The 24,048-nt window shown below is 44.3% G+C and overlaps 1 pseudogene; it reads right to left on the bottom strand.

Moving 5' to 3' along the window:
- LOC135532651 (BAH and coiled-coil domain-containing protein 1-like) overlaps window positions 1-24,048 on the bottom strand; it is an 81,472-nt pseudogene that overhangs the window by 14,865 nt on the left and 42,559 nt on the right.

Here is a 24,048-nt window from a genome sequence, read left to right as displayed (position 1 = left end):
TCCATCAGTATGTGCAGCCTGTGTCTCCATCATGTATCAGCAGCCTGTGTCTCCATCAGTATGGGCAGCCTGTGTCTCCATCAGTATGTGCAGCCTGTGTCTCCATCAGTATGGGCAGCCTGTGTCTCCATCAGTATGGGCAGCCTGTGTCTCCATCAGTATGGGCAGCCTGTGTCTCCATCAGTATGGGCAGCCTGTGTCTCCATCAGTATGGGCAGCCTGTGTCTCCATCAGTATGGGCAGCCTGTGTCTCCATCAGTATGGGCAGCCTGTGTCTCCATCAGTATGGGCAGCCTGTGTCTCCATCAGTATGGGCAGCCTGTGCTCCATCAGCAGCCTGTGTCTCCATCAGTATGAGCCTGCTCCATCAGTATGGGCAGCCTGTGTCTCCATCAGTATGGGCAGCCTGTGTCTCCATCAGTATGGGCAGCCTGTGTCTCCATCAGTATAGGCAGCCTGTGTCTCCATCAGTATGTGCAGCCTGTGTCTCCATCAGTATGTGCAGCCTGTGTCTCCATCAGTATGGGCAGCCTGTGTCTCCATCAGTATGGGCAGCCTGTGTCTCCATCAGTATGTGCAGCCTGTGTCTCCATCAGTATGGGCAGCCTGTGTCTCCATCAGTATGTGCAGCCTGTGTCTCCATCAGTATGGGCAGCCTGTGTCTCCAGCCTGTGTCTCCATCAGTATGTGCAGCCTGTGTCTCCATCAGTATGGAGCAGCCTGATAGTGTTCCATCAGTATGGGCAGCCTGTGTCTCCATCAGTATGGGCAGCCTGTGTCTCCATCAGTATGAGCAGCCTGTGTCTCCATCAGTATGAGGCAGCCTGTGTCTCCATCAGTATGGGAGGCCTGTGTCTCCATCAGTAGGGACAGTGTGTCTCCATCAGTATGGACAGTAGAGGACAGGAGTGTCTCCATCAGTAGAGTGTCTCCATCAGTAGAGGACAATGTGTCTCCATCAGTATGGGCAGCCTGTGTCTCCATCAGTATGTGCTGCCTGTGTCTCCATCAGTGTGTGCCTCCATCAGTATGGGCAGCCTGTGTCTCCATCAGTATGTGCTGCCTGTGTCTCCATCAGTATGTGCAGCCTGTGTCTCCATCAGTATGGGCAGCCTGTGTCTCCATCAGTATGGGCAGCCTGTGTCTCCATCAGTATGGCAGCCTGTGTCTCCATCAGTATGAGCCTGTGTCTCCATCAGTATGGGCAGCCTGTGTCTCCATCAGTATGGGCAGCCTGTGTCTCCATCAGTATGGGCAGCCTGTGTCTCCATCAGTAGGGCAGCCTGTGTCTCCATCAGTATGAGCCTGTGTCTCCATCAGTATGGGCAGCCTGTGTCTCCATCAGTAGGGCAGCCTGTGTTAGAGGACAGGAGGGAAGTCAGTCTCCCATTAAGACACAACACATGTATGGAGCAGGTGATAGAGGGATTATCAGTACTCAGTGACTTGGTTAAAAGTACACACACACGAGCACAGAAACTCACAGACAGTAGAGGAGAGGACAGTAGAGGACAGGAGAGGACAGTAGAGGAGAGGACAGTAGAGGACAGTAGAGGAGAGGACAGTAGAGGAGAGGACAGTAGAGGAGAGGACAGTAGAGGACAGTAGAGGACAGGACAGTAGAGGAGAGGACAGTAGAGGACAGTAGAGGAGAGGACAATAGAGGAGAGGACAGTAGAGGAGAGGACAGTGGAGGACAGTAGAGGAGAGGACAGTAGAGGACAGTAGAGGAGAGGACAGTAGAGGAGAGAGGTACAGTAGAGCAGAGGAGAGTAGAGTAGATGACAGTAGAGGAGAGGACAGTAGAGGACAGTAGAGGAGAGGACAGTAGAGGAGAGGACAGTAGAGGACAGTAGAGGAGAGGACAGTAGAGGACAGTAGAGGACAGTAGAGGAGAGGACAGTAGAGGACAGTACAGGAGGGAGAGGACAGTAGAGGAGAGTACAGTAGACAGTAGAGGAGAGGACAGTAGAGGACAGTAGAGGAGAGGACAGCAGAGGACAGTAGAGGGGAGGACAGTAGAGGAGAGGACAGTAGAGGACAGTGAGGAGAGGACAGTAGAGGAGAGAACAGTAGAGGACAGTAGAGGAGAGGACAGAAGAGGAGGATCCAGAGTGGGTTAGTCCAACGTGACCACATCCCAGAGGTCTAGGTGTGGAGGGAACTATTGTTTTCTAAAGAGGGGGTAGGAACTGAACTCACCGCTTCCTGCAGCAGTTGCTCCAGTGAGTAGATTCTGGGGCGATTTCCTCTCTCCCCGTCAATAACAATGCTGTAGCTGGAGATTGAGAAAGAGGAGAGAGAGAGAGCGAGAGAGAGAGGAAGAGGAAGGGATAGAGGAAGAGGAAGGGAGAGAGAGAGAGGAAGAGAGAGAAAGGAATAGAGATAGAGAGTAAGAGGAAGGGAGAGGGAGAGAAAGAGAGGGAGAGAGAGAGATCGAGAGAGGAAGAGTAGAGAGAGAGAGGAAGAGCAGAGAGAGAAAACTATTTTCAGCTGTGTGGGTATTATGCCTGCCTGGTTTCACGTGTCACTGTCCCACTCCTCTGTTCCACTTGCCTGCTGCCGGAGCAGCATTATCGACACTCTTCTACTCAGAGTGAGCTGGGTGAGAGAAGACATGGAGTTATGTAACAGAGAGGAGGAGGAGGAGAGAGAGGGAGGGGGAGGAGGAGGAGAGAGAGGGAGGAGGAGAGAGAGGGAGGAGGAGGAGGAGAGAGAGGGAGGAGGAGGAGGGGAGGAGGAGAGAGATGGAGAAAGGAAGAGAGAGTGCTCTGCAGGGGTTGTGTGGACTCCTTCTGGAGTGATAGGCTAAGATGCCAAATCTGAGTCACTCACTGCAGAGAAGACCAACCATGGCTCCCAGCCACTGAGGTAGAAGTGGCTGATACTGTATATACTGTGTGTGCGTGCGTGTGCGTGTATGTGTGTGTGTGTGTGTGTGCGTGCGTGCGTGTACTCACTAGTGTAAGATGCTCTGGATAAAAGTGTCTGCTAACTGACTGACATGTAGATGTAAAGGTATAGTTACATGTCTGGCAGCTCCAGTGTGTGGACCCGGGCTGCATAGAGAAGTTCATCCTCCTTGGAGATCAGCACCCTGAGTCCATCTGTCAGCAGCTGTCTGGTCAGGACACAGCTGGGGGCTGCTGGGTAAGGCGTACACAGTCATTTAATGAAAGACAGCACACATCAACAGTGCGTATGGAAGTGCATATTTGTTCCCTCCTATCGTGTGTGTGTGTGTGTGTGTGCCTGTGTGTGTGTGTCTGTGTGTGTGTGTGTGTGTGTCTGTGTGTGTGTGTGTGTGTGTGTGTGTGTGTGTGTGTGTGTGTGTGTGTGTGTGTGTGTGTGTGTGTGTGTCTGTGTCTGTGTGTGTGTCTGTGTGTGTGTGTGTGTGTGTGTGTGTGTGTGTGAGTCTGTGTGTGTGTGGTGTGTGTTTAACTATTGCTGTGGTAATCAGAAGTCCTCACAAGGATTGTAAAACGAGGAAAATTCAGACAAGTGGGGACATTTTCCGGTCCCCACGAGGAAGAAGGCTATTTTAGGCTTAGGGGTTACAGTTTAGGGTTACAGTTAGGGTTAGGGTTAGAGGTTAGGTAAAATAGGATTTTGGATGGGAATCAATTATTTGGTCCCCACAAGGATAGTAATACAAAACTGTGTGTGACAGTGTTCCCTCCTCACCTAGTGTACTCCTGGGGATGTGAGGGTATGATGGGTTACTGTCCTCATCCCCCTCTGAGAAGCTGCTATCATCCTCATCCATCTGAAAGCCCTCGTCCGCCGCCATGCTCTCTAGTAGACGGCTCACTGCACGGCCCTTGGGCTGGGGGGGAGAGAGAGACAGAGCGTCAGAGAGAGAGAGACAGAGAGAGAGAGACAGAGACAGAGACAGAGAGAGAGAGAGAGAGAGAGAGACAGAGAGAGAGAGACAGAGAGAGAGAGAGAGAGAGAGAGAGAGAGAGAGAGACAGAGACAGAGAGAGAGAGAGAGAGAGAGACAGACAGAGAGAGAGAGACAGAGAGAGAGGAAGTTAGTTAGCATGTAACTCAGAGATTGACACTAAACTCTGCATATGCAGTATGTACCCTGGAGGTAGTCATTTTCCCTGACATAGTTTCACTCTTCCACATAAGAAGGTGCGATCCACACTCCCCCAATCCCCCCATTTCCTGCCCCCACCCCCTTCACACAGTTACTCAGCAGGGAGGGAGTGGGATGTGACCTGGTACTGTATCCATGGTGATAGAGCATATCACTTTGAATTCCAGGCTGTCAGATGCTAAATGCTAAATGACATACCGGTACATACATAGTGAGCCGTCTACTACGAATGTAGGACCTACCAATGGCAAATCAGATCAGACAAATGAGAGGATAGAGGTGAGCAATGAGGGCCGATTGAGTGATTCTGATTACCTGTTTGTTTCGGATCCTCCTCCCCCTGCACGTGTTGTCGTCACTCTGAGGTGATTGGACACCGCCTGACCAGCAACCTCTCCTCTGTGACATGTGACCAGGAAGAGAGGTGTGAGTGAGTGAGTAAATGAGTGTGCGAGTGTGTGTGTGCGTGTGAGCATGTGTGCGCTGGTGTGTGTGTGTGTGGATCTCTGCATGGCCAGTGCTACAGTATGAATCATCCCAGTGTGAGGAGAGAAAGGCGTCAGGTTGTCTTGGTTATGTGAGAGATCGAGATACAGACTGAAGTTGTGTAATTGTCTAAATTCTAAATCTTTCAATATATTCACTTTTAGATAAAAAAAGGTCTATCTAGAACCTAAAAGGGTTTTTTGGCTGTCCCCATAGGAGAACCCTTTGAAGAACCCTTTTTGGTTCCAGATAGAACCCTTTTGGTTCGAGGTAGAAATCTTTTGGGTTCTATGTAGAACCCGTGCCACAGAGCATTCTACATGGAACCCCAGAGGGTTCTCCTATGGGGACAGCCGAAGAACCCTTTTGGAACCCTTTTCTCTAAGAGTGCATCACACTCTGGGTTAACTTCACATGTTCTAAGAGGTTGAAGTTGTGTCATTGTAACTTGGTTCAGTTTTGCATTTTCCTCCACTAATGGATTTGGATAAGGGGAGCTGCTACTCGATCTGTACCTGGGCAGTTGTGTAAAGTACTTAAGTCCTTTTTGGGGGTATCTGTACTTCACTATTAATATTTTTGACAACTTTTACTTCACTACATTACAAAAGAAAATGATGCATTTTTTACTCCATACATTTTCTCTGACACCCAACACAACTAGTAGCATTTTGAATGTTTATTAGCAGGACAGGAAAATGGTCCAATTCACACACTTATGAAGAGAACATCCCTGGTCATCTACTGCCTCTGATCTGGTGGACTCACTAAACACACATGCTTAGTTTGTAAATGATGTCTGAGTATTGGACTAGGCTATCTGTAAATGATGTCTGAGTATTGGTGTGGCTATCTGTAAATGTCTGACCCCCTGGCTATCTGTAAATGATGTCTGAGTATTGGACTGTTCCCCTGGCTATCTGTAAATGATGTCTGAGTATTGGACTGTGTCCCTGGCTATCTGTAAATGATGTCTGAGTATTGGACTGTTCCCCTGGCTATCTGTAAATGATGTCTGAGTATTGGACTGTTCCCTGGCTATCTGTAAATGATGTCTGAGTATTGGACTGTGTCCCTGGCTATCTGTAAATGATGTCTGAGTATTGGACTGTGTTCCCCTGGCTATCTGTAAATGATGTCTGAGTATTGGACTGTTCCCCTGGCTATCTGTAAATGATGTCTGAGTATTGGACTGTGTCCCTGGCTATCTGTAAATGATGTCTGAGTATTGGACTGTTCCCCTGGCTATCTGTAAATGATGTCTGAGTATTGGACTGTGCCCTGGCTATCTGTAAATGATGTCTGGTATTGGTGTGTTCCCCTGGCTATCTGTAAATGATGTCTGAGTATTGGACTGTTCCCCTGGCTATCTGTAAATGATGTCTGAGTATTGGAGTGTTCCCCTGGCTATCTGTAAATGATGTCTGAGTATTGGTGTGTTCCCCTGGCTATCTGTAAATGATGTCTGAGTATTGGACTGTTCCCCTGGCTATCTGTAAATGATGTCTGAGTATTGGACTGTGCCCCTGGCTATCTGTAAATGATGTCTGAGTATTGGACTGTGTCCCTGGCAGTAAATGATGTCTGAGTATTGGAGTGTTCCCTGGCTATCTGTAAATGATGTCTGAGTATTGGACTGTTCCCCTGGCAATCTGTAAATGATGTCTGAGTATTGGACTGTGCCCCTGGCTATCTGTAAATGATGTCTGAGTATTGGACTGTGTCCCTGGCTATCTGTAAATGATGTCTGAGTATTGGAGTGTGCCCCTGGCTATCTGTAAATGATGTCTGAGTATTGGAGTGTTCCCTTGGCTATCTGTAAATGATGTCTGAGTATTGGAGTGTTCCCCTGGCTATCTGTAAATGATGTCTGAGTATTGGACTGTTCCCCTGGCTATCTGTAAATGATGTCTGAGTATTGGACTGTGCCCCTGGCTATCTGTAAATGATGTCTGAGTATTGGACTGTGCCCCTGGCTATCTGTAAATGATGTCTGAGTATTGGACTGTGCCCCTGGCTATCTGTAAATGATGTCTGAGTATTGGTGTGTTCCCTGGCTATCTGTAAATGATGTCTGAGTATTGGAGTGTTCCCCTGGCTATCTGTAAATGATGTCTGAGTATTGGAGTGTTCCCCTGGCTATCTGTAAATGATGTCTGAGTATTGGAGTGTTCCCCTGGCTATCTGTAAATGATGTCTGAGTATTGGACAGTGCCCTGGCTATCTGTAAATGATGTCTATTGGACTGTGCCCTGGCTATCTGTAAATGATGTCTGAGTATTGGACTGTGGCCCTGGCTATCTGTAAATGATGTCTGAGTATTGGAGTGTTCCCCTGGCTATCTGTAAATGATGTCTGAGTATTGGAGTGTTCCCCTGGCTATCTGTAAATGATGTCTGAGTATTGGAGTGTTCCCCTGGCTATCTGTAAATGATGTCTGAGATATTGGACTGTGCCCCTGGCTATCTGTAAATGATGTCTGAGTATTGGATCTGTAAATGATGTCTGAATATATGAGTGTTCCCCTGGCTATCTGTAAATGATGTCTGAGTATTGGAGTGTTCCCATGGCTATCTGTAAATGATGTCTGAGTATTGGAGTGTTCCCCTGGCTATCTGTAAATGATGTCTGAGTAATGGACTGTGCCCCTGGCTATCTGTAAATGATGTCTGAGTATTGGAGTGTTCCCCTGGCTATCTGTAAATGATGTCTGAGTATTGGAGTGTTCCCCTGGCTATCTGTAAATGATGTCTGAGTATTGGACTGTGGCCCTGGCTATCTGTAAATGATGTCTGAGTATTGGAGTGTTCCCTGGCTATCTGTAAATGATGTCTGAGTATTGGGTGTTCCCCTGGCTATTGGATGTCTGTTCCCCCTGGCTATCTGTAAATGATGTCTGAGTATTGGAGTGTTTCCCTGGCTATCTGTAAATGATGTCTGAGTATTGGAGTGTGCCCCTGGCTATCTGTAAATGATGTCTGAGTATTGGACTGTGCCCATGGCTATCTGTAAATGATGTCTGAGTATTGGACTGTGCCCAATGGCTATCTGTAAATGATGTATGAGTATTGGAGTGTTTCCCTGGCTATCTGTAAATGATGTCTGAGTATTGGACTGTGCCCCTGGCTATCTGTAAATGATGTCTGAGTATTGGACTGTGCCCCTGGCTATCTGTAAATGATGTCTGAGTATTGGACTGTTCCCCTGGCTATCTGTAAATGATGTCTGAGGTATTGGACTGTGCCCCTGGCTATCTGCAAATGATGTCTGAGTATTGGACTGTAAATGATGTCTGAGTATTGGAGTGTGCCCCTGGCTATCTGTAAATGATGTCTGGGTATTGGACTGAGGCTATTGGATGTCTGCCCTTGGCTATCTGTAAATGATGTCTGAATATATGTGTTCCCCTGGCTTGGATGTCTGAGTGTTCCCCTGGCTATCTGTAAATGATGTCTGAGTATTGGCAATGATCTGTAAATGATGTCTGAGTATTGGACTGTGCCCCTGGCTATCTGTAAATGATGTCTGAGTATTGGAGTGTTCCCCTGGCTATCTGTAAATGATGTCTGAGTATTGGACTGTGCCCCTGGCTATCTGTAAATGATGAGTATTGGACTGTGCCCCTGGCTATCTGTAAATGATGTCTGAGTATTGGAGTGTTCCCTTGGCTATCTGTAAATGATGTCTGAGTATTGGAGTGTTCCCCTGGCTATCTGTAAATTATGTCTGAGTATTGGACTGTGCCCCTGGCTAGTAAATGATGTCTGAGTATTGGAGTGTTCCCCTGGCTATCCGTAAATTTAAAAAACAGAAGATTGTACCGTATGATTTTCTTAATATTAGGAATTTTGAACGATTTAGACTTTTTCTTTTGATACTTAAATATATATATTAGCAATTCCATTTACTTTTGATACTCAAGTACATTTAAAACCAAATACTTTTTGACTTTTACTCAAGTAGTATTCTACTGGGTGACTTTCACTTGTACTGTAGTCATTTTCTATTAAGGAGTTTTTCCACCACTGTACCTAGGGGAACCTTCACCTGGATCGATTCCATACATCACATACAAACCACTCAGGTGCATATCAATGACTGAATAATCCGGATCTCTAGGACATACCCTGTGAATGGCTTTTCGGTGGAGCGACTGGGTAAGACTCTTTAGGAGGGCGGTCAGGTGTCTTTGTGAGACAGAGGTCCTGGGTTAGAGCCTTGGTATGAGCTGAAACAGGAGGAAGCGGTACTCGCCAAGAGAGCAGGGTGACGTCCTTAACACTAACCTTGTTAATGGGTCCCCTCAGCATGGTGCTCTTGCGTGTGGCCCTCTTCAGCCTCTCACTGGTGGTGGGGAAGGTGACCGGCCCCATGGTCCTCCGGTAGAGGCTGCCCCTGGTCCCTAGGCTCTCCCGGCGAGGCTCCTGGGACCTGGGTCCGCCGGCCCTCCTCATCCCCTCTGACTGGTCCTGGTACTCTGGGTGCTTCTTGGCTGCAGTGACCATGCCAAGCCTACAGGGGGCCCTCTTCCTCACCTTCACCTCTCCCTCTGCCCCAGACAGACTCTGGGAACCTGCATGGTTCCATCGAGAATCATATTCAGTAATACTGCATTTAGTATTTTAGTCATTTAGCATTCTCATTCAGTGTGACTTACAATCCAATTAGTGCATTCAACTAAAGGTCAAATAACCTCATATACAGTCTTTGCAAGTTCTTCAAAAAAGCCACAATCCTTAAAATCAGTGCCAGGAAGAAAAGACAGGTATGAGTGTAGAGGGGCAGCGATACACAAGGTATGAGTGTAGAGGGGCAGTGGTAGACAGGTATGAGACTGTATGAAGAGGGTCAGTGGTAGACAGGTATGAGTGTAAAGGGTCAGTGGTAGACAGGTATGAGTGTAAAGGGTCAGTGGTAGACAGGTATGAGTGTAGAGGGTCAGTGGTAGACATGTATGAGTGTAGAGGGGCAGTGGTAGACAGGTATGAGTGTAGAGGGGCAGTGGTAGACAGGTATGAGTGTAGAGGGGCAGTGGTAGACAGGTATGAGTGTAGAGGGGCAGTGGTAGACAGGTATGAGTGTAGAGGGGCAGTGGTAGACAGGTATGAGTGTAGAGGGACTGTAAAGGGTCAGTGGTAGACATGTATGAGTGTAGAGAGTCAGTGGTAGACAGGTATGAGTGTAAAGGGTCAGTGGTAGACATGTATGAGTGTAGAGAGTCAGTGGTAGACAGGTATGAGTGTAAAGGGTCAGTGGTAGACAGGTATGAGTGTAGAGGGGCAGTGGTAGACAGGTATGAGTGTAAAGGGTCAGTGGTAGACATGTATGAGTGTAGAGAGTCAGTGGTAGACAGGTATGAGTGTAAAGGGTCAGTGGTAGACATGTATGAGTGTAAAGGGTCAGTGGTAGACAGGTATGAGTGTAGAGAGTCAGTGGTAGACAGGTATGAGTGTAGAGGGGCAGTGGTAGACAGGTATGAGTGTAGAGAGTCAGTGGTAGACAGGTATGAGTGTAGAGAGTCAGTGGTAGACAGGTATGAGTGTAGAGAGTCAGTGGTAGACAGGTATGAGTGTAGAGAGTCAGTGGTAGACAGGTATGAGTGTAGAGAGTCAGTGGTAGACAGGTATGAGTGTAGAGAGTCAGTGGTAGACAGGTATGAGTGTAGAGAGTCAGTGGTAGGGGAGTCAATGTGCTCTCTGAATTTGTAAGGTAAATGTTGATACTGAATAACAGATAGTGTATAATAGCAGTGCTGAACCAGTGTTCCTTTCTCTTTTCTCTCAATCAGGAATTAGAGAAGATTTTAGACCAGTAACGACCCCACAGACTAAAACAAAACGAGGCTTCTCCTGGAGATGATTATAATCATAATATATATATATTTGAGGGGATATAGATGTGTATAGTACCATGTACACCTTGTGAGCACCAGTACTTGTGTATGACAAATATTTAGTAAACATTGTAAACATGTCAAAGCTGACCAGCTGACACACACACACACACACACACACACACACACACCAGGCCTGTCTTCTTACCATAAAGCTCCTGCCTCTCTTTTTGTTCCGGGCTTTCTGATTGGCCTCCAGCTTGACGACAGACGAGGGGGATGGTCCAGTCACAGTGGAGCATGAAGAGACGTCTCGGGATGGTTGTGCTTTGATGTCTTGTCCTTCGTCACTGTCAAAACTTCCTTCCTCTTCTTCGTCTTCTAAAGAGAGAACAACATACATAGTACTATGTCTAAATCCAGCCTATCCACTTCCTCTAACAGACTTCCTGTGCTTATCATTAGAAAGCATTTAGAGGCTTGTACTTCCCCAAAACTTGTTTTCTACATTCTAACATTTAGCAATTACCTCATTATCTTGTTGTCTTCCTGGAGGAAAACAAATAACAATTCATAATGATGAGATACCAGGATCTTCTGAATGTTGTTCTCTGGGGCTGGGACCTGAAGTGTGTCTGGAGTACTGAGCTCTGACTGATTGTGTGTGTGTGGGTTTGAATGCATATGCTGGCTCGCTGCGTGTTCGTGTGTATGTGTGGGTGCTCTTGTGTTGAGTGCACGTGGTGTGTGTGTGTCTCTGTAGCCTGTAACTGCTCTGTGGTCCAGCCTCCTTGTCTCCATGGCCTGTCAGATCCTCTCACAGGCAGCTGTGGCCTAGCTTCTTACACACACACACACACACACACACACACACACACACACACACACACACACACACACACACACACACACACACACACACACACACACACACACACACACACACACACACACACGAGCAGAGGTGTCGGGTGTCCACGCGCTGCCGAACCCACTTCTCATTTAGGAGGCGGTCATCAACACGTTCTCACTCACCTCTGAACACTGACAGGGATCACTTTCACATGAATGAACTAATTAACACAACTCACACGAGGGCTCGAGTGGCAGCCTTCTGCATGTGTGTGTGTGTTTTATTCCCCACCTTGTGTATAGAGCGCATGGGACAATATGATATGACTGTAAACGCATCCTGTGCTCTATAGAAGTAGTTGACTAATGAAGAAGGTTGTTTACAAGCTTGATGACAGGTCAGAGGTGCCTTCCACACCTAGTGAAGGGTACTGGGTACTGAGTGAAGGGTACTGGGTACTGAGTGAAGGGTACTGTGTACTGAGTGAAGGGTACTGTGTACTGAGTGAAGGGTACTGAGGTACTGAGGAAGGGCACTGGTACAGTGTGCTGAGTGAAGGGTACAGTGTGCTGAGTGAAGGGTACTGTGTGCTGAGTGAAGGGTACTGTGTACTGAGTGAAGGGTGCAGTGTGCTGAGTGAAGGGTACAGTGTGCTGAGTGAAGGGCACTGTGTGCTGAGTGAAGGGTGCAGTGTGCTGAGTGAAGGGTACAGTGTGAAGGGTACTGTGTACTGAGGAAGGGCAGTGTGCTGAGTGAAGGGTACTGTGTACTGAGTGAAGGTTGCAGTGTGCTGAGTGGAGGGTACAGTGTGCTGAGTGAAGGGTACTGGGTACTGAGTGAAGGGTACAGTGTGCTGAGTGAAGTGGTACAGGTGCTGAGTGAAGGGTACTGTGTACTGAGTGAAGGGTACAGTGTGCTGAGTGAAGGGTACAGTGTGCTGAGTGAAGGGTGTGCTGAGTGAAGGTAGTGTGCTGAGTGAAGGGTACAGTGTGCTGAGTGAAGGGTACTGTGTACTGAGTGAAGGGTACAGTGTGCTGAGTGAAGGGTACAGTGTGCTGAATGAAGGGTACTGTGTACTGAGTGAAGGGTGCAGTGTGCTGAGTGAAGGGTACTGTGTACTGAGTGAAGGGCACTGTGTGCTGAGTGAAGGGTGAGTGTGCTGAGGGTACTGTGTGCTGAGTGAAGGGTGCAGTGTACTGAGTGAAGGGTACAGTGTGCTGAGTGAAGGGTACAGTGTGCTGAGTGAAGGGTGAAGGGCAGTGTGCTGAGTGAAGGGTACAGTGTGCTGAGTGAAGGGTACAGTGTACTGAGTGAAGGGTACAGTGTGCTGAGTGAAGGGTACAGTGTACTGAGTGAAGGGTGCAGTGTGCTGAGTGAAGGGTACAGTGTGCTGAGTGAAGGGTACACTGTGTGCTGAGTGAAGGGCACTGTGTGCTGAGTGAAGGGTGCAGTGGCTGAGTGACAGTGTGCTGAGTGAAGGGTACAGCGTGCTGAGTGAAGGGTACAGTGTACTGAGTGAAGGGTACAGTGTACTGAGTGAAGGGTGCAGTGTGCTGAGTGAAGGGTACAGTGTGCTGAGTGAAGGGTACTGTGTACTGAGTGAAGGGTACAGTGTGCTGAGTGAAGGGTACAGTGTGCTGAGTGAAGGGTACAGTGTACTGAGTGAAGGGTACAGTGTGCTGAGTGAAGGGTGCAGTGTGCTGAGTGAAGGGTACAGTGTACTGAGTGAAGGGTACTGTGTACTGAGTGAAGGGTACTGTGTACTGAGTGAAGGGTGCAGTGTGCTGAGTGAAGGGTACTGTGTGCTGAGTGAAGGGTACTGTGTGCTGAGTGAAGGGTACTGTGTACTGAGTGAAGGGTACTGTGTGCTGAGTGAAGGGTACTGTGTGCTGAGTGAAGGGTGCAGTGTGCTGAGTGAAGGGTACTGTGTGCTGAGTAAAGGGCACTGTGTGCTGAGTGAAGGGCACAGTGTGCTGAGTGAAGGGTGCTGAGTACTGAGTGAAGGGTGCTGAGTGAAGGGCACTGTGTGCTGAGTGAAGGGTGCAGTGTGCTGAGTGAAGGGTACAGTGTGCTGAGTGAAGGGTACTGTGTGCTGAGTGAAGGGTACAGTGTGCTGAGTGAAGGGTACTGTGTACTGAGTGAAGGTTGCAGTGTGCTGAGTGAAGGGTACAGTGTGCTGAGTGAAGGGTACTGTGTACTGAGTGAAGGGTACTGTGTGCTGAGTGAAGGGTGCAGTGTACTGAGTGAAGGGTACAGTGTGCTGAGTGAAGGGCACTGTGTGCTGAGTGAAGGTTGCAGTGTGCTGAGTGAAGGGTACAGTGTGCTGAGTGAAGGGTACAGTGTGCTGAGTGAAGGGTACAGTGTACTGAGTGGAGGGTACAGTGTGCTGAGTGAAGGGCACTGTGTGCTGAGTGAAGGGTACAGTGTGCTGAGTGGAGGGTACAGTGTGCTGAGTGGAGGGTACAGTGTGCTGAGTGAAGGGTACAGTGTGCTGAGTGAAGGGTACAGTGTACTGAGTGAAGGGTACAGTGTACTGAGTGAAGGGTACAGCGTGCTGAGTGGAGGGTGCAGTGTACTGAGTGGAGGGTACAGTGTACTGAGTGAAGGGTACAGTGTACTGAGTGAAGGGTACAGTGTGCTGAGTGGAGGGTTCAGTGTACTGAGTGAAGGGTACAGTGTGCTGAGTGGAGGGTACAGTGTACTGAGTGGAGGGTACAGCGTGCTGAGTGGAGGGTGCAGTGTACTGAGTGGAGGGTACAGTGTGCTGAGTTGAGGGTACAGTGTACTGAGTGAAGGGTACAGCGTGCTGAGTGAAGGGTACAGTGTACTGAGTGAAGGGTACAGTGTACTGAGTGAAGGGTACAGTGTACTGAGTGAAGGGTACAGCGTGCTGAGTGTGTACTGAGTGAAGGGTACAGTGTACTGAGTGGAAGGGTACAGTGTGCTGAGTGGAGGGTACTGTGTACTGAGTGAAGGGTACAGTGTACTGAGTGGAGGGTACAGTGTGCTGAGTGGACTGTGTACTGAGTGAAGGGTACAGTGTACTGAGTGAAGGGTACAGCGTGCTGAGTGAAGGGTACAGTGTGCTGAGTGAAGGGTACAGTGTACTGAGTGAAGGGTACAGTGTACTGAGTGAAGGGTACAGTGTACTGAGTGAAGGGTACTGTGTGCTGAGTGGAGGGTACAGTGTGCTGAGTGAAGGGTACTGTGTACTGAGTGAAGGGTACAGTGTACTGAGTGAAGGGTACAGCGTGCTGAGTGAAGGGTACTGTGTACTGAGTGAAGGGTACAGTGTACTGAGTGAAGGGTACAGCGTGCTGAGTGAAGGGTACTGTGTGCTGAGTGAAGGGTACAGTGTACTGAGTGAAGGGTACAGCGTGCTGAGTGGAGGGTACTGTGTGCTGAGTGGAGGGTACAGTGTACTGAGTGAAGGGTACAGCGTGCTGAGTGGAGGGTACAGTGTGCTGAGTGGAGGGTACAGTGTGCTGAGTGGAGGGTACAGTGTACTGAGTGAAGGGTACAGCGTGCTGAGTGGAGGGTACAGTGTGCTGAGTGGAGGGTACAGTGTGCTGAGTGGAGGGTACAGTGTGCTGAGTGAAGGGTACAGTGTGCTGAGTGGAGGGTACAGTGTACTGAGTTCCTGACCTGGCTGGAGAAGAGAGCCACCCTGTCCCCCTGTTCCACTCATCTAACCTTATCTGTCCCTGTTCCCCTCTTCCCCTTCCCCCTCCCCCTCCACCGTCACCTCAGCCCACTCACCCTGGTTGGATGATTCACTCTCTGTAGGGGAGGTCTCTCCGCCCTCCATGGCTTCCTGACTCCTGGCTCGGAGGACCCTGGCCCTGGGCTGCTGCAGCCGTGCGGACCCCTGGACCCCGAGAGCTCCCCCCATCCCTTTCCTCCTGCCCCCACGCATCATCAGCGGGGTCCCCGTCCAGCCCTCCTGGCCGTGCTGTCTGCACTGGCTGCTGAGAGAGAGAGCACACACAGAGTAAGAGTATAGCATTGCCAGCTGAGTGGGTGACTCAGATCAGTACACAACATAGAAATAGAATTACAACACTAGAATGGAAAATGTAGGTCTCATAACTTAACAACAGGGCAGACATAATGTAGTATTAATATTGTAGGTGGGCATGTGTGTTTCTCTCTATGGTAGTATTTCTCTCTATGGTAGTGTTTCTCTCTAGGTAGTGTTTCTATGGTAGTGTTTCTCTCTATGGTAGTATTTCTCTCTATGGTAGTGTTTCTATGGTAGTGTTTCTCTCTATGAAGTATTTCTCTCTATGGTAGTGTTTCTCTCTATGGTAGTGTTTCTATGGTAGTGTTTCTCTCTAAGGTAGTGTTTCTATGGTAGTGTTTCTCTCTATAGTAGTGTCTATGGTAGTGTTTCTAGGGTAGTGTTTCTCTCTATGGTAGTATTTCTCTGAGGAAGGTTTCTATGGTGTTTCTCTCTATGGTAGTATTTCTCTCTACTGTTTCTCTCTATGTGTGTTTCTATGAGTAAGTGTTTCTCTCTATGGTGTTTCTGAGTGTTTCTCTCTATGGTAGTGTTTCTGATGGTAGTGTTTCTCTCTATGTAGTGTGTCTATGGTAGTGTTTCTCTCTATGGTAGTGTTTCTCTCTATGGTAGTGTTTCTCTCTATGGTAGTGTTTCAATCTATAGTAGTGTTTCAATCTTAGTAGTGTTTCTATGGTAGTGTTTCTCTCTATAGTAGTGTGTCTATGGTAGTGTTTCTCTCTATAGTAGTGTTTCTCTCTGTAGTAGTGTTTCTCTCGATGGTAGTGTTGTTTCTCTATAGTATTTCTCTCTATAGTAGTGTTTCTCTCTATGGTAGTGTTTCTCTCTACCTGGTAGTGTTTCTCTCTATAGTAGTGTTTCACCCTGGTACCCCAACTAGAATGGACAATGTAGGTCTCATAACTTAACAACAGGGCAGACCCATTGTATTATTAATATTGTATGGGCTATGGTAGTGTTTCTCTTATCTGTTTTCTCTCTATGGTAGTGTTTCTCTCTATGGTAGTGTTTCTATGGTAGTGTTTCTCTCTATGGTAGTGTTTCTATGATAGTGTTTCTCTCTATGGTAGTGTTTCTATGGTAGTGTTTCTCTCTATGGTAGTGTTTCTCTCGTCTACCTGGTAGTGTCTCTCATGGTAGTATTTCTCTCTATGGTGTGTTTCTCTCTATGGTAGTGTTTCTATGGTAGTGTTTCTCTCTATGGTAGTGTTTCTATGATAGTGTTTCTCTCTATGGTAGTGTTTCTATGGTAGTGTTTCTCTCTATAGTAGTGTTTCTCTCTATGGTAGTGTTTCTCTCTCTATAGTAGTGGTAGTGTTTCTATGGTAGTGTTTCTCTCTGGTAGTGTTTCTCTCTATAGTGTTTCTATGGTAGTGTTTCTCCTATGGTAGTGTTTCTGCAGCCGGTAGTGTTTCTCCTGTAGTGTTTCTATGGTACCTCTCTATAGAGTGTTTCTATGGTAGTGTTTCTCTCTATGTAGTGTTTCTCTCTATAGTAGTGTTTCTCTCCCCCTCTCTGGTAGTGTTGTTTCTCTATAGTGTATTTCTCTCTATAGTAGTGTTTCTCTCTATGGTAGTGTTTCTCTCTATGTCTCATAGTAGTGTTTCTCTCTATGGTAGTGTTTCTCTCTATGGTAGTGTTTCAATCTATAGTAGTGTTTCAATCTATAGTAGTGTTTCTATGGTAGTGTTTCTCTCTATAGTAGTGTGTCTGGTAGTGTTTCTCTCTATAGTAGTGTTTCTCTCTGTAGAGTGTTTCTCTCGATGGTAGTGTTGTTTCATAGTAGTATTTCTCTCTATGGTAGTGTTTCATAGTAGTGTTTCTCTCTATGAGTGTTTCTCTCTATAGTAGTGTTTCTCTCTATAGTAGTGTTTCATTGCCAGTTGCATTGGTGCCGTGACTCAGATCGGTACACAACATAGAAATAGAATTACAACACTAGAATGGACAATGTAGGTCTCATAACTTAACAACAGGGCAGACATATTGTATTATTAATATTGTAGGTGGGCTATGGTAGTGTTTCTCTCTATGGTAGTATTTCTCTCTATGGTAGTGTTTCTCTCTATGGTAGTGTTTCTATGGTAGTGTTTCTCTCTATGGTAGTGTTTCTATGGTAGTGTTTCTCTCTATGGTAGTGTTTCTATGGTAGTGTTTCTCTCTATGGTAGGTTTCTCTCTATGGTAGTGTTTCTCTCTATGGTAGTGTTTCTCTCTATGGTAGTGTTTCTCTCTATGGTAGTGTTTCTCTCTATGGTAGTGTTTTCTATGGTAGTGTTTCTCTCTATGGTAGTGTTTCTATGATAGTGTTTCTCTCTATGGTAGTGTTTCTATGGTAGTGTTTCTCTCTATAGTAGTGTTTCTCTCTAGGTGTGTTTCTCTCTATAGTAGTGTTTCTCTCTATGGTAGTGTTTCTCTCTATGGTAGTGTTTCTATGATAGTGTTTTCTCTCTATGGTAGTGTTTCTATGGTAGTGTTTCTCTCTATGGTAGTGTTTCTATGGTAGTGTTTCTCTCTATGGTAGTGTTTCTCTCTGGTAGTAGGTAGTGTTTCTCTCTATGGTAGTGTTTCTATGGTAGTGTTTCTCTCTATGTGTGTTTCTCTCTATGGTAGTATTTCTCTCTATGGTAGTGTTTCTCTCTATGGTAGTGTTTCTCTCTATGGTAGTGTTTCTCTCTATGGTAGTATTTCTCTCTATGGTAGTGTTTCTCTCTATGGTAGTGTTTCTATGGTAGTGTTTCTCTCTATGGTAGTGTTTCTATGGTAGTGTTTCTCTCTATGGTAGTGTTTCTCTATGGTAGTATTTCTCTCTATGGTAGTGTTTCTCTCTATGGTAGTGTTTCTATGGTAGTGTTTCTCTCTATGGTAGTGTTTCTCTCTATGGTAGTGTTTCTCTCTATGGTAGTGTTTCTCTCTATGGTAGTGTTTCTCTCTATGGTAGTGTTTCTCTCTATGGTAGTGTTTCTCTCTATGGTAGTGTTTCTCTCTATGGTAGTGTTTCTATGGTAGTGTTTCTCTCTATGGTAGTGTTTCTATGATAGTGTTTCTCTCTATGGTAGTGTTTCTCTCTATAGTAGTGTTTCTCTCTATGGTAGTGTTTCTAGTGTGTTTCTCTCTATAGTAGTGTTTCTCTCTATGGTAGTGTTTCTATGGTAGTGTTTCTCTCTATGGTAGTGTTTCTCTCTATGGTAGTGTTTCTATGGTAGTGTTTCTATGGTAGTGTTTCTATGGTAGTGTTTCTCTCTATGGTAGTGTTTCTATGGTAGTGTTTCGCTCTATGTAGTGTTTCTATGGTAGTGTTTCTCTCTATAGTAGTGTTTCTATGGTAGTGTTTCTCTCTATGGTAGTGTTTCTCTCTATAGTAGTGTTTCTCTCTGTAGTAGTGTTTCTCTCGATGGTAGTGTTGTTTCTCTATAGTAGTATTTCTCTCTATAGTAGTGTTTCTCTCTATGGTAGTGTTTCTCTCTATGGTAGTGTTTCTCTCTATAGTAGTGTTTCTCTCTATAGTAGTGTTTCTCTCTATAGTAGTGTTTCTATGGTAGTGTTTCTCTCTATGGTAGTGTTTCTCTCTATAATAGTGTTTCTATGGTAGTGTTTCTCTCTATAGTAGTGTTTCTATAGTGTTTCTCTCTATGGTAGTGTTTCATGGTAGTGTTTCTCTATGGTAGTGTTTCTATGGTAGTGTTTCTCTATATAGTAGTGTTTCTATCTATGGTAGTGTTTATCTCTATAGTAGTGTTTCTCTCTATGGTAGTGTTTCTCTCTATGTAGTGTTTCTATGGTAGTGTTTCTCTCTATGGTAGTGTTTCTCTCCATAGGTGTTTCTATGCAGTATTTCTCTATAGTAGTGTTTCTATGGTAGTGTTTCTCTCTATGGTAGTATAGTAGTGTTTCTATGGTAGTATTATTCTCTATGGTAGTGTTTCTCTCTATGGTAGTGTTTCTATGGTAGTGTTTCTCTCTATAGTAGTGTTTCTCTCTATGGTAGTGTTTCTCTCTATGGTAGTGTTTCTCTCCATAGTAGTGTTTCTATGGTAGTATTTCTCTCCATAGTAGTGTTTCTATGGTAGTGTTTCTCTCTATGGTAGTGTTTCTCTCCATAGTAGTGTTTCTATGGTAGTGTTTCTCTCTATAGTAGTGTTTCTATGGTAGTGTTTCTCTCTATGGTAGTGTTTCTCTCTATAGTAGTGTTTCTCTCTGTAGTAGTGTTTCTCTCGATGGTAGTGTTGTTTCTCTATGGTAGTATTTCTCTCTATAGTAGTGTTTCTCTCTATGGTAGTGTTTCTCTCTATGGTAGTGTTTCTCTCTATGGTAGTGTTTCTCTCTATAGTAGTGTTTCTCTCTATAGTAGTGTTTCTATGGTAGTGTTTCTCTCTATGGTAGTGTTTCTCTCTATAATAGTGTTTCTATGGTAGTGTTTCTCTCTATAGTAGTGTTTCTATGGGAGTGTTTCTCTCTATGGTAGTGTTTCTATGGTAGTGTTTCTCTCTATGGTAGTGTTTCTATGGTAGTGTTTCTCTATGTTTCTCTATGGTAGTGTTTATCTCTATAGTAGTGTTTCTCTCTATGGTAGTGTTTCTCTCTAGTGTAGTGTTTCTAGGTGTTTCTCTCTATGGTAGTGTTTCTCTCCATAGTAGTGTTTCTATGGTAGTATTTCTCTCCATAGTAGTGTTTCTATGGTAGTGTTTCTCTCTATGGTAGTGTTTCTCTCCATATATGGTAGTATTATTCTCTATGGTGTTTTCTCTCTATGGTAGTGTTTCTATGGTAGTGTTTCTCTCTATAGTAGTGTTTCTCTCTATGGTAGTGTTTCTCTCTATGGTAGTGTTTCTCTCTATAGTGTTTCTAGTGTTTCTCTCCATAGTAGTGTTTCTATGGTAGTGTTTCTCTCTATGGTAGTGTTTCTCTCCATAGTAGTGTTTCTATGGTAGTATTTTTCTCTATGGTAGTGTTTCTCTCTATGGTATTGTTTCTATGGTAGTGTTTCTCTCTATAGTAGTGTTTCTATGGTAGTGTTTCTCTCTATGGTCTCTATAATAGTGTTTCTATGGTAGTGTTTCTCTCTATTGCAGTGTTTCTCTCTATGGTAGTGTTTCTATGGTAGTGTTTATCTCTATGGTAGTGTTTCTCTCTATAATAGTGTTTCTGTGGTAGTGTTTCTCTCTATAGTAGTGTTTCTATGGTAGTGTTTCTCTATAGTAGTGTTTCTATCTATGGTAGTGTTTATCTCTATAGTAGTGTTTCTCTCTATGGTAGTGTTTTTCTCTAGTGTAGTGTTTCTATGGTAGTGTTTCTCTCTATGGTAGTGTTTCTCTCCATAGTAGTGTTTCTATGGTAGTATTATTCTCTATAGTAGTGTTTCTCTCTATGGTAGTGTTTCTCTCTATGGTAGTGTTTCTCTCCATAGTAGTGTTTCTATGGTAGTATTTTTCTCTATGGTAGTGTTTCTCTCTATGGTAGTGTTTCTCTCTATAGTAGTGTTTCTAGGTGTTTTCTCTCTATGGTAGTGTTTATCTCTATAATAGTGTTTCTATGGTAGTGTTTCTCTCTATTGCAGTGTTTCTCTCTATGGTAGTGTTTCTATGGTAGTGTTTCTCTCTATGGTAGTGTTTCTCTCTATAATAGTGTTTCTATGGTAGTGTTTTTCTCTATAGTAGTGTTTCTATGGGAGTGTTTCTCTCTATGGTAGTGTTTCTATGGTAGTGTTTCTCTCTATGGTAGTGTTTCTCTCTATGGTAGTGTTTCTCTCTATGGTAGTGTTTCTCTCTATAGTAGTGTTTCTATGGTAGTGTTTATCTCTATAGTAGTGTTTCTCTCTATGGTAGTGTTTCTCTCTAGTGTAGTGTTTCTATGGTAGTGTTTCTCTCTATGGTAGTGTTTCTCTCCATAGTAGTGTTTCTATGGTAGTATTTCTCTCCATAGTAGTGTTTCTATGGTAGTGTTTCTCTCTATGGTAGTGTTTCTCTCCATAGTAGTGTTTCTATGGTATTATTCTCTATGGTAGTGTTTCTCTCTATGGTAGTGTTTCTCTCCATAGTAGTGTTTCTATGGTAGTATTTTTCTCTATGGTAGTGTTTCTCTCTATGGTAGTGTTTCTATGGTAGTGTTTCTCTCTATAGTAGTGTGTCTATGTAGTTTTCTCTCTATGGTAGTGTTTCTCTCTATGGTAGTGTTTCTATGGTAGTGTTTCTCTCTATAGTAGTGTTCTATGGTATTATTTCTCTCTATGGTAGTGTTTCTCTCTATGGTAGTGTTTCTATGGTAGTGTTTCTCTCTATAGTAGTGTGTCTATGGTAGTGTTTCTCTCTATGGTAGTGTTTCTATGGTAGTGTTTCTCTCTATGTAGTGTTTCTATGGTAGTGTTTCTCTCTATGGTAGTGTTTCTCTCTATGGTAGTGTTTCTCTCTATAGTAGTGTTTCTCTTTATGGTAGTGTTTCTCTCTATAGTAGTGTGTCTATGGTAGTGTTTCTCTCTATGGTAGTGTTTCTCTCTATAGTAGTGTTTCTCTCTATGTAGTGTTTCTCTCTATAGTAGTGTGTCTATGGTAGTGTTTCTCTCTATGGTAGTGTTTCTCTCTATGGTAGTGTTTCTCTCTATAGTAGTGTGTCTATGGTAGTGTTTCTCTCTATGGTAGTGTTTCTCTCTATGGTAGTGTTTCTCTCTAAGGTAGTATTTCTCTCTATGGTAGTGTTTCTCTCTATGTAGTGTGTCTATGTAGTTTTCTCTCTATGGTAGTGTTTATCTCTATAGTAGTGTGTCTATGTAGTTTTCTCTCTATGGTAGTGTTTCTCTCTATGGTAGTGTTTCTCTCTATGGTAGTGTTTCTCTCTATGGTAGTGTTTCTATGGTAGTGTTTCTCTCTATGGTAGTGTTTCTCTCTATAGTAGTGTGTCTATGGTAGTGTTTCTCTCTATGGTAGTGTTTCTCTCTATGGTAGTATTATTCTCTATGGTAGTGTTTCTCTCTATGGTAGTGTTTCTATGGTAATGTTTCTCTCTATAGTAGTGTTTCTCTCTATAGTAGTGTTTCTCTCTATAGTAGTGTTTCTCTCTATGGTAGTGTTTCTCTCTACGGTAGTGTTTCTCTCTATAGTAGTGTTTCTCTCTATAGTAGTGTTTCTATGGTAGTGTTTCTCTCTATGGTAGTGTTTCTCTCATAGTAGTGTTTCTATGGTAGTATTTTTCTCTATGGTAGTGTTTCTCTCTATGGTAGTAGTAGTTTTCTCTCTATAGTAGTGTTTCTATGGTAGTGTTTCTCTCTATGGTAGTGTTTCTCTCTATAATAGTGTTTCTATGGTAGTGTTTCTCTCTACGGTCGTGTTTCTCTCTATGGTAGTGTTTCTATGGTAGTGTTTCTCTCTATGGTAGTGTTTCTCTCTATAATAGTGTTTCTATGGTAGTGTTTCTCTCTATAGTAGTGTTTCTATGGTAGTGTTTCTCTATATAGTAGTGTTTCTATCTATGGTAGTGTTTATCTCTATAGTAGTGTTTCTCTCTGGTAGTGTTTCTCTCTAGTGTAGTGTTTCTATGGTAGTGTTTCTCTCTATGGTAGTGTTTCTCTCCATAGTAGTGTTTCTATGGTAGTATTATTCTCTATAGTAGTGTTTCTCTCTATGGTAGTGTTTCTCTCTATGGTAGTGTTTCTCTCTATAGTAGTGTTTCTATGGTAGTGTTTTTCTCTATGGTAGTGTTTCTCTCTATGGTATTGTTTCTAGTGTGTTTCTCTCTATAGTAGTGTTTCTATGGTAGTGTTTCTCTCTATGGTAGTGTTTATCTCTATAATAGTGTTTCTATGGTAGTGTTTCTCTCTCTATGGTAGTGTTTCTATGGTAGTGTTTCTCTCTATGGTAGTGTTTCTCTCTATAATAGTGTTTCTGTGGTAGTGTTTCTCTCTATGTAGTGTTTCTATGGGAGTGTTTCTCTCTATGGTAGTGTTTCTATGGTAGTGTTTCTCTCTATGGTAGTGTTTCTATGGTAGTGTTTCTCTATGTAGTGTTTCTCTCTATGTAGTGTTTCTCTCTATAGTAGTGTTTCTATGGTAGTGTTTATCTCTATAGTAGTGTTTCTCTCTATGGTAGTGTTTCTCTCTAGTGTTGTTTCTATGGTAGTGTTTCTCTCTATGGTAGTGTTTCTCTCCATAGTAGTGTTTCTATGGTAGTATTTCTCTCCATAGTAGTGTTTCTATGGTAGTGTTTCTCTATGGTAGTGTTTCTCTCCATAGTAGTGTTTCTATGGTTGTTTATTCTCTATGGTAGTGTTTCTCTCTATGGTAGTGTTTCTCTCCATGTAGTGTTTCTATGGTTAGTATTTTTCTCTATGGTAGTGTTTCTCTCTATGGTAGTGTTTCTATGGTAGTGTTTCTCTCTATAGTAGTGTGTCTATGGTAGTGTTTCTCTCTATGGTAGTGTTTCTCTCTATGGTAGTGTTTCTATGGTAGTGTTTCTCTCTATAGTAGTGTGTCTATGGTAGTATTTCTCTCTATGGTAGTGTTTCTCTCTATGGTAGTGTTTCTATGATAGTGTTTCTCTCTATAGTAGTGTGTCTATGGTAGTGTTTCTCTCTATAGTAGTGTTTCTCTCTATGGTAGTGTTTCTCTCTATGGTAGTGTTTCTATGTAGTGTTTCTCTCTATGGTAGTGTTTCTCTCTATGGTAGTGTTTCTCTCTATAGTAGTGTTTCTCTTTATGGTAGTGTTTCTCTCTATAGTAGTGTGTCTATGTAGTGTTTCTCTCTATGGTAGTGTTTCTCTCTAT

The sequence above is a fragment of the Oncorhynchus masou genome, unplaced genomic scaffold (genome assembly GCF_036934945.1).
Source record: "Oncorhynchus masou masou isolate Uvic2021 unplaced genomic scaffold, UVic_Omas_1.1 unplaced_scaffold_1969, whole genome shotgun sequence".
Taxonomy (NCBI): Eukaryota; Metazoa; Chordata; class Actinopteri; order Salmoniformes; family Salmonidae; genus Oncorhynchus; species Oncorhynchus masou.
This window is presented reverse-complemented; position numbering and strand designations above follow the sequence as displayed.